Consider the following 10,534-nt stretch of genomic DNA (forward strand, 5'->3'; position numbering starts at 1 on the left):
TGTTGTGTGAAGTTTTTTGGAGTGCTTTCTTGACAGGGATTATGATTATTTGAGGGAGTTTTTCTCCCATTTGGATGCTAGAGAATGAAGTATAGTAGTAATTTTAGTAGAGTGTTTGTATGCACATGAGTTTTTTGATGAAATGCCTAAGTGAAATCTGCCCTGTCACGTCCGTAACTTTCTAAGTAATTTATGGACATCTTACGGTTTGAACTGGGCTGAGACCAAAACATAGAAGTTGTACCCTGTTTCTAAGATTTAAACGAGACCTGAAACGTAGCAATCCGAGGTGTATAACGCAAATTATGGCCTTTTTAGTGTGACTGGTGCAGAATGACTGTTTTGAGGAAATCTTGTATTTGCATTCATTAGTCATTAGTGAGCTGAGCTGCTCTACACAATTTTTTATGCCTTAAGTAGTAATAAATAGCTTGAGATATAGTGGAGAATGGGAGTGTAAGCTACTTTAAGAGTTAAGAGAAAAGAATAGAGTAGGTTGTGCGTGGGGAACCCTGTAGTAATGGGTAGAGTATTCCCGCATGTACGCCCATTGAGAGAGCGGCATGAGTATCAGATAGAGAAGTGGTGTAGCCCGTGAGAGTGCATGCGGATGGGGCTAACTCGAGTACCCGAGAGAGAGATTATAGACTCACATGCCAAGGTTCCGAATCCATGCATAACCGAGTCCACCGGCTAGAATGAGTAGAGGTCACGTAGAGTGGGAGCGAGTCCCGACCGTGCCTCCAGTAAGATGGGGCCGTGACTTATGAGAGAGTTATTAAAAAAAGAGTTCTAAGAAAAAGAAAGAAAGAATTACCAAAGAGAATTGAATGAGAAGTTGAAGGAAAGAATTAGAGAGAGAGAGTTACGGGGCTAGCATGAGTAGAGGATTTACTTACTGAGCATTGTTTTAGTGCTCACCCCGTTGTTTTTCCATGTTTTGCAGGACCTATGAGGACACTGTCGATGATTTCGCGTTCGAGAAGGAGTGGTTACTGTCCCTTATGTTTTTGATGACTTTTGTATATGTTTACATTTATTGTAAAAAATGTATAGTGTTGTAGAATATATAAATATATTTAATAAAAAATTTTGGGCCAATTTCTTTATGTTATTTTATATGTATTCATTATAAGTTTTGAGTAGTAGTGGCTATTACAAGTATGCACCTTCCATCCATGTCATTCTTCTTCTTGAAGACACATTTACACCCTATGGGTTTACCCTCAGGTTGTTCCACCAAGACCCACACTTGGTTCTGGTACATGGAGTCCATTTCAGATTTCATGGCTTCAAGCCATTAATGAATCTGGATCCGATATAGCATCTTCGTAGGTTCTAGGTTCATCGTCTTGGTAACTAGTATATCACCATATTGAGTCACGAGATAACCGTATCTCTCGGGCTTATGGCGTACTCTCCCAGATCTACGTAGCTCTTGTGCTACCTGAGGTGGTTCACTTTGATCCACAAGTTATGGAGTACCTCCTCTTGATGTTCAACCACTTCCTGTGGCACATCATCCCATCCTCGTCTAGAATATCTTGTGGTTCTAGAACTTCATCAAGTTCTACTTTTCTCCCACTAGTACTTTTTAGAAAATATTATTTTTCTAGGAAGACACTAGATCGAACAACAAAAATTTTGTGCTCTTCGGTGGTAGAAGTAGTATCCTTTGGTCTCTTTGGATACCCCCAAATATACATTTACAGGATTTTGGGCCCAGCTTGTTCGAAGTAATTCTTACATAAGCTTCGTAACCCCAAATCCTTACATAAAGTTGAGCTTTCGCCTACCTATAGCTCATATAGAGTCTATCTACCGACTTTGACGGCACACGGTTCAAACGTGATCACAATCTTTAGGACATAACCCCAGAACAATGCAGGTAAATTACTAAAACTCATCATAGACAACCATGTCAAGTAAGGTCCTGTTCCTTCTTTCAGACACTCCATTGTGTTGGGGTGTATAAGAAGGGGGTTTGTGATACTATCCCACATTCCTTCAGGTACACTGAAAACCCTAAGCTTAAGTATTCACCTCATCGTTCCAACCGAAGAGCTTAAACTTTTACACAACATATTCTGTACTTCATCCTGAATTCCATGAATTTATCTAAGGCTTCAGATATATGTCTCTAAGGTAGACATAACCATAGCTACTGAAATCATCAATAATGTGATGAATATAATATCCACCTCTAGCCTCAACTGTTAGTGGACCACATACATCACTATGGATGATGCCTAACAGCTCAGTAGCCCTTTCACCTTGTCCTATGAAAGGAGACTTGGTCATCTGCCTAACAGCATGACTCTATACCTCAATGACTGAAAGTCAAAAGGGTCCAAAACTCCATCCCTTTGAAGGTTTTTAATGCGAGTCTTATTACATGACACAATCTACAGTGCCAGAGATATGTCTGGTTTTGATCGCTATGTTTAGCTTTCTTGGTTTCAATATTGAAATATCTCTATTTTTTAAATCAAGACTAAATCCATTATATAACCTTGCAATTCCAAATGAATACCATTCAAACTAAAGGACAACAACCATTAGATACTCAAAATGATACCTTATATTATCCAAAGCGGATATTGAAATAATATTTCTAGAAATAGAAGGTACGTGATAACAGTTTATGTAGTTCCAATAACAAGCCCGTAGGCAAAGATAAACAGTAATCCCTACAGTCATGCAGCCACATGTTCTCCATTTCCAACTCGTAAGTCTACCTCTCCCTTGGCCAGCACTCTACTCTACATTAGTCCCGCACATCGGTACAATGTGAGTACCACACCCTGTTTCAATGACCCAGATGTTAAGGAGAGAAATTAATCCAATCATAAAATACCTGAAGTGGTAGCATTGACTTCTTCTTGCTTCAAGAAAGCCTTGTAGTGTTTTCCTCACTGGCCAAGCTTGCCACAAAAGAAGCAGACTACCTTGCCCTTCCCATGCCACTCTCAAGACCAAGACCCCTATCCTTGGGCTTGGGCTTGGGTTTGGCATTGGCCTTACCCTTGCCGTTACCCTTCGATTTACTGGCAGTAACCAGTAAAATAGGTTTGGACCTTTTCAGGTCATTCTCTCAGTCCTCAGCTTTTTCAAAAGTTCTGACAGGTTTTCTCTATGTGTTTACTTGAAATCATTATGAACGGAGCAAAAGTTAGGCAAGGATTGCAGAATTAAATCCATTTGTAATTCTACATCCAAGCCACATCCCAAAGTCTTAAGCCTTCATGTGCTCGATCACTTGAGCACATGAGACCAACTTGGGCTCCCTTAGTCAACGACTCCCAAACAATGCTTTCGACACCTTGTACCTCTGATGTCGAGCATTTGTTTCGAAAAACTCCTTGAGGTGTAGAATAATGGAGAAGCATCCAGATGAAAAGAAAGTTTTTGGGCCCAATTTTCTATTGTTATTATTCATGCATTGTATTAGTTTACAGCAGCTGTTACAGATGAGGGCTATACCTGAGAGTACCCGAGAGAGAGAATACACTCACATGGCCAAGGGTTCCGAATCCATGCATAACCGAGTCCGATCGGCAAAGAGGAAGAGAGCATGAGAAAGAACAGAGAGAGAGAAAGAGAATTAGTTGAAAAGAATTGTGAGAAACTGAGATAGAGAATAGAAAGAATAAGAAGAGAAAGAAAATGAGAAGAGAGTAACGTAAGGAAAGAATTAAGAAAAGAGTTACGGGGATAGAGGAGTAGAGGATTTACTTACTGAGCATTGTTTGTGCTCACCCTGTTGTTTTCTATGTTTTTGCAGGAAATAGGTGAGGATGCGGCGATCGGATGGACGTCGGCAAGCGTGGGGCAATAGTTACACTGTCTACTATTTTTGATGGTTTTGTACATGAGATTTTGTACTATGTAAAGAATGTATATATTTTAATGAAAGAAAAATTTGGGCCCAACTATTTTTGTTACTATACATGTATTTTTATTATGTGTATTTTTATGCGTATATTAGTAGAAAGTAGTTATTACACTCACCTCAGCAGGACCATCAACAATAGAACTTAGTGACCCATCTCCCGCTCCACAGAGAGAAAGAAGTGATGTTTCAAGAAACAAAGAAGTGAGAAACAAGAAGAGATTACAACCTAAGAAGAACAAAAGAGATTGGAAGAGTAAACAGCCAGACCTACTAAGTCTTCTCCATGTCCAAAGTGTGGAAGAATGCATCCTGGGGAGTGTTTAAGGGAGTTAGACCGAAATGTATCTTGCACCCGTAGCACAGACTTCCAAAGGTACAAATGCTAGGGTTTTTACTGTGGCATAGAGTGAAGCAGAGGCCAGTCCATCCGCAGTTACTGGCCAGTTATTATTTCATGCAGTTCCTCTTTATGCATTGATTGATTCTGGAACTACACATTCTTTTATTACTTATGGAATGGTAGAAAGATTAGGTTTGAAACCTGTTATAGTAAATCGGCCTATTAAGATAGAATTACCTAATGGAGTTAGTGTGGTGACCCATGAGATGCTTCCAGGGGAGTCCGTAGTGATCCATGGAAGGGAGTTACTAGTTGATTTGATAGTGTTCGATATGCCCAACTTTGATGTTATTTTGGGCATGGATTTCCTAGGGAGGCATGGAGTAGAAATTGATTGTCAGAAGAAGAAAGCAAGATTTAATCTTGATGATGGAGATAAATTTAGTTTTGGAGAGGGCCATTTGTTGAGTATGTTAATCAGTAGTATAAAGGCTAGAAAGATGTTAAGAAAAGGGTGTTCTAGGCATATTACTCATGTAGTGCACTGTAGTGATGTCCCACAACCAGAGATTTAGAATGTGCCAGTAGTCCAGGAGTTCTTAGATGTATTTCCAGAAGATTTGTCGGGTTTACCTCCGGAAAGAGAAGTGGAGTTCAATATTGAACTGGCACCAAGAACTACACCAATTTCTAAAGCACCTTATTGGATGGCCCCAGTCGAGCTTCAGGAATTGAAGAAGCAACTCCAAGAACTCCTAGATAAGGGTTTTATCCGACCCAGTCATTCTCCTTAGGGAGCTCCAATTTTGTTTGTGAAGAAGAAAGATGGATCCCTGCGGATATGTATAGATTACAGAGAGTTGAATAAAGTGACAGTAAAGAATAAGTATATGTTGCCTCGTATAGATGACTTATTTGATCAGTTGAAAGGAACATCAGTGTTTTCGAAGATTGATTTGAGGTCGGGTTATCACTAAGTAAAGGTTGCAAAGCCAGATATTGCCAAGACTGCTTTTCGGACCAGATATGGGCATTATGAGTTTGTAGTGATGCCTTTAGGTTAACCAATACCCCAGCAGTCTTTATGGATTTAATGAACCAGGTGTTTTGATGCGTGTTTACTACAACATGCAAAAATAGCAAGTGCACTAGTCGCACAAAATAATAAAGTGATGAGTGAGTATCGTTCCCACGAGGATAATGTTACTAAGTACCGATTTCTCTAGTTTAAGTCCTAATTGAAGCAACAATAAATTGGATTGATGGAAAATTAACAAACTAAATACAAATTAACAAAATATAAATGAATGATAATGAAATTAAAGCAAAACCCAACAACTTAACTAATTAAACAATGCTAAAAAATGCTAGGGTGTTGATTTCACCTAGATACGCTAACCCAAATCATAGAATCTACTACCCAAGTTCTAATTCTTTGATTGAAAATCGAATTTCCTAAGTTGTAAAACATACCTTCTCAGGCTACATTTCCCTACTTATCCCTATCAAGCTTCCACACCCAACAAAATGAAGATTAATAGTTCAAAGTCTTTTAAGCTTTATGGAATTTCTATCTAGATTTCATAGATCGCTAAACCTATCTCTAGCATTTGCTAATCTACGGTATTTATCCCAAGTGACACAATCACAAATCACTTCTCAGTCTCATTATGACCAACACACATTTCAATGGCGATCAAGCATCCAAAAGTCATTAAGCAAAGAGATAAACACTCAATCATGAAATTAAAACTCAAAGTAAATCAATTCATATAAATTTGAATCATAGTATCAAGGTTGCATCAAACCCTAGCTAAAAAACTCAGTTCATACTCAAAAACGAAATAAAATAACTAAAACAAACTGAATCAAGATTCATCATTGAAAAACAAGCAAAAGATGGAGAAATCTTCTCTAATTTGAAGCCCAAATCTTCAATAATCTACTCCTTCTATGAGCTGCCTCCCAAATGACGAACCAAGACTCTTTTCTGTTCCTTTTCACTCTAATTTATACCTCTCTCACTTAAGGATGAAGCCCTAGCAAGCCAAAATGCGTCGTTTTATTTTTACATCTGATGTAGGTTTTGCCGCGGTGAATATTTTACCTCGCCGCGGTGAAGAATTTCGGGCCAAATTTTAGCCTGATAGATTCTGAATCTGAAAACATGTTAAACATATGAATTTTAGCCCTTTCAATTATATTTCTGGTCGTTCAAGAATCAGCATAAGCCGAGGTCTACAGCTCAAGTTATTGCAGAAATACAGAAGCACGTCCAAAGACGTTTTTCTTCAGTTCCCAGTGTACTTTTCACAACTTCATGCCAAGTTTTCACCCTTGTGCAGTACGAATTAGGAAAAACCCAAAACATGAAAGTTATAGCTCTTCTTCTTAGCTTTCCAAAAATTCTAAATTCAGCTCATTCCAAGTTTCCAAGCTCAAGTTACACAATTTACGCTCAAAACTGTCATTTATGCTAAAAATCATCGTTTAGGCCTGCAAAGACAAATTAATAGAATTAGGTAGCAATCATGGCCCAAATTGTATGAAAAGTATCCTAAATCCTATCAAAATTCAATGCAAAATTATAGTGTAAAATATGATTATCATGTTTCATGATTGTCTGGATCCATTTATAGTGGTATTTATTGATGATATTCTAAGACAGAAGAGGAGCATGAAGAACACCTAAGGTTTGTGCTACAGCGATTGAGAGAAAAGAAGTTGTTTGCCAAGTTTTCTAAGTGTGAGTTTTGGCTGGATCAAGTGATATTTCTGGGCCATATTGTCTCTAAAGAAGGTATATCAATAGATCCTAGCAAAGTGAAGGCAATTCTGGAGTGGCAACAGCCGAAGACAATAAAGGAAGTTAAAAGTTTCAGGAAGTTAAAAGTTTCTTAGGGCTAGCAGGCTACTATAGGTGGTTTGTAGGAGGATTTGCCCAGCTGGCTAAGCCGCTGACAACTCTCACTAAACAGAGAACTCCTTTTGTATGGTCAGATGCTTCTGAAGAGAGTTTTCAAGAATTGAAGAAAAGATTAACCATTGCTCCCATTTTGGTGTTACCATAGGAGGGTATGGATTATGACATTTATACCGATGCCTCACTACAAGGACTTGGTGCTATGTTGATGCAGTTAGGTAGGGTTATAGCTTATGTTTCACGACAGTTGAAAGAGTACAAGACGAGATACCCTACACATAATTTAGAGTTGGCAGCTGTAGTCTTTGCATTAAAGGTATGGAGGCATTACCTATATGGTGCAAGGAGTAATATCTACACCGACCATAAGAGTTTGAAGTATTTCTTCACTCAGAGGAAGCTGAATATGAGACAGAGGAGGTGGTTAGAATTGGTTAAAGATTATGACTGTGAAATTAAGTATCAGCTTGGAAAAGCCAATTTAGTAGCCGATGCTTTGAGCAGAAAAGCCTATTTGTCCTGACTCACAAAGCGCAAGAATTATTGAAAGAATTGTGCCAAGAACAGATTGAGGTGATATCGAGAAGGATTGCCAGGTTAGAAATTCAGTCCACTTTACTGGAAGAGATTAAAGAAAAGTAAGTTGCCGATGAGTGGTGTCAGAAAATAAGTCAGCAAGTGCTTGAGGGCAAGATACCAGAATTCCATCTGCTAGACGGTGTCCTACGTTTTACAGATCACTTATGTATTCCCCAAGATACTGAATTGAAGAAGAGAATTCTTACGGAGGCTCATGACACACCATATACTGCTTATCCTGGATCAACCAAGAAATATCAAGATTTAAAAAGGGGTTATTGGTGGCCAGGTATGAAGAGAGATATCGGAGATTATGTGGATAAGTGCTTGGTTTGTCAATAGGTGAAAGGAGAACACCAAAGGCCGTCAGGATTGCTTCAGCCACTTAGCATTCCTAAATGGAAATGGGAGAGTATATCCATGGATTTTATTACAGGCCTTCCTAGAGTTTAGAAAGGGTTTAATGCCATATGGGTGATAGTAGATAGATTAACTAAATCAGCCCACTTTCTTCCAGTAAAGGAAAACACTACCTTGGATCAGTTGGCCTAGATTTACATTAAGGAGATACTTAGGTTACATGGAGTGCCCAAAACAATAGTGTCAGATAGAGATTCCAGATTTGTTTCGGCTTTCTGGACCAATCTACAGAGAAATTTGGGTACTCGATTAGCACTTAGTACAACATACCATCCTCAGACAAACGGCCAGACTGAGAGAACAAATCAGATACTTGAGGATATGTTAAGAGCATGCTGTATGGATTATTGAATGACTTGGCATGAGATGTTACCTTTGGTGGAGTTTTCCTATAACAACAGCTATTAGTCCACCATTAAGATGGCTCCTTATGAAGCCCTGTACGGCAGACGGTGTAGATCTCCACTACATTGGGATGAGGAAGGAGAGAAAGATGTGTTGAATACTGCTCTTGGGTCGGAGATAACTCAGAAACTAATAAAGGATATCAAGTGATTTGAAGTAGAATGAAGCAAGCCCAGGACAGACAGAAAAGTTATGCGAATTCAAAGAGAAAAGATGTTAAGTTAGAAGTGGGTGAAAAAGTGTTTATTAAAATTTCCCCCTATAAGCGAGTGATACGTGTTGGCGGTAAAGGAAAGTTAGCTCCTAGATACATTGGCCGCTTTGAAGTATTACAATGAGTTGGAAAGGTAGCTTGTAAGTTGGCGCTACCACCTAATATGGATAAGGTGTATAATGTGCTCCATGTTTCGATGCTCTGTAAGTATGTAAGTGACCCCTCCCATATACTGAAAGTAGAGGAAGTGGACTTAAAAGAGAATCTCGTTTATGAGGAGCGTCCAGTAGATATTAGACAGAAAGATTAAAGAGCTCTGAAACAAAAGTACTCCACTCGTAAAAGTCCTATGGAGGAATCATAAGGTAGAAGAAGCAACAGGGAGGTAGAACAAGACATGCAGAACCGCTATCCCGAGTTGTTTGTTTGAATTTCGAGGACGAAATTCTTATAAGAGGGGGAGAATTGTAACGCCCACATTGAGGTACGTAGCTTAACTTATGCCCTTATACCCTTAGTTGATTTTTGTTAAAGTTATTTTGAGAAAATGTGAACAAAAAATGCCTTAAAATTTCATTAGGGGTAAAATGGTCTTTTCACTCAAAATTAGATGAAATTGTGGGGAGTGAAAAGAGATAGAATTTCAAGGAGAATGCAATAAAAATGATGGTATTATGGTAATTGACTAAATGATATAGATGGAATTTTAAAGAAAGTGCAAGGGCAAAATGGGAAACTACATATAATATTATGTTATATCAGGGATTGAAGAGTGAAACCCTAGCCACTCTTCATCCATTTTCACGCCACCTTCACCTTCATATTCTCTCAATTTCTTCAATTCTTCTTCAAGGGAAATTCATAGATTTTGGGTACTTTTAAGTGGATTTTCAATCCCAAGCATCCTAAGGTAAGATCCTTGCACCAAGAAGTGAGTTTTAATTTTTAAAGTGTTGAATTTTGATGATTTATGTTCATAGGATTTAAGAGAAATGGAGTTGGTTAAAAAGAAGATTTTTAAAGTGTTGGATTGCTCACATATAAGGTAAGTAAATCCCACCCCAAGTATGATTTAAGTAATATTGTGTAGAGAATTTCTTTTATGCATATATATGTTTTATATGAAGAATTGTTAATGCATTTGGTGTTGAATGATGATTATAACTTATCCATGAGAAGTTGTGTTGGTGTATTTGATGTTTGATGAATATTTGGATGAAGTTTGGAAGAATTGGAGTTGAAATTTTGGAATGTATATTTTGGACAAGTTTGGCGTCAAATATAGAGGGTTTTATTTGTTAGGAAACGATCCATTGAGGCAACGGAAACAAAAACAATAATAACAAGGATCGTTCCATAGAACCAAGATCAGGGTACAATTTTACAATTTATATCACAATAAGAATATGCAGAAAATTAATCTAGAGTTTAAGAAACCATACGCACGTTTGGAGGCTCCTCCAAGTTTGTCTCTGAACGTGTTTTGCTACCGACTCAAGTGTAAGACCGAACCGACGTAGTCCACACGAAGGCAATCACAAGGAACTAAGGAGGGATTTGCTAGATCTCTCTTTAGCCTTAAGAATCAAGAAGAAATGAAGAGTGCTTGATTTTAGGCAAAACAAAGTCTGGCATGGGAGAGAGGAAAGAGGCTGTGTGTTTTTCTCTTTTACAATGAATGAGTGAAAATGAAATCTATTATTTTTTACAATTAAAATTTTTCTTTCATAGTAACATTTTAATTGCCCTATTCCCATA

The sequence above is a fragment of the Pistacia vera genome, unplaced genomic scaffold, assembly GCF_008641045.1.
Source record: "Pistacia vera cultivar Batoury unplaced genomic scaffold, PisVer_v2 Contig480, whole genome shotgun sequence".
NCBI lineage: Eukaryota > Viridiplantae > Streptophyta > Magnoliopsida > Sapindales > Anacardiaceae > Pistacia > Pistacia vera.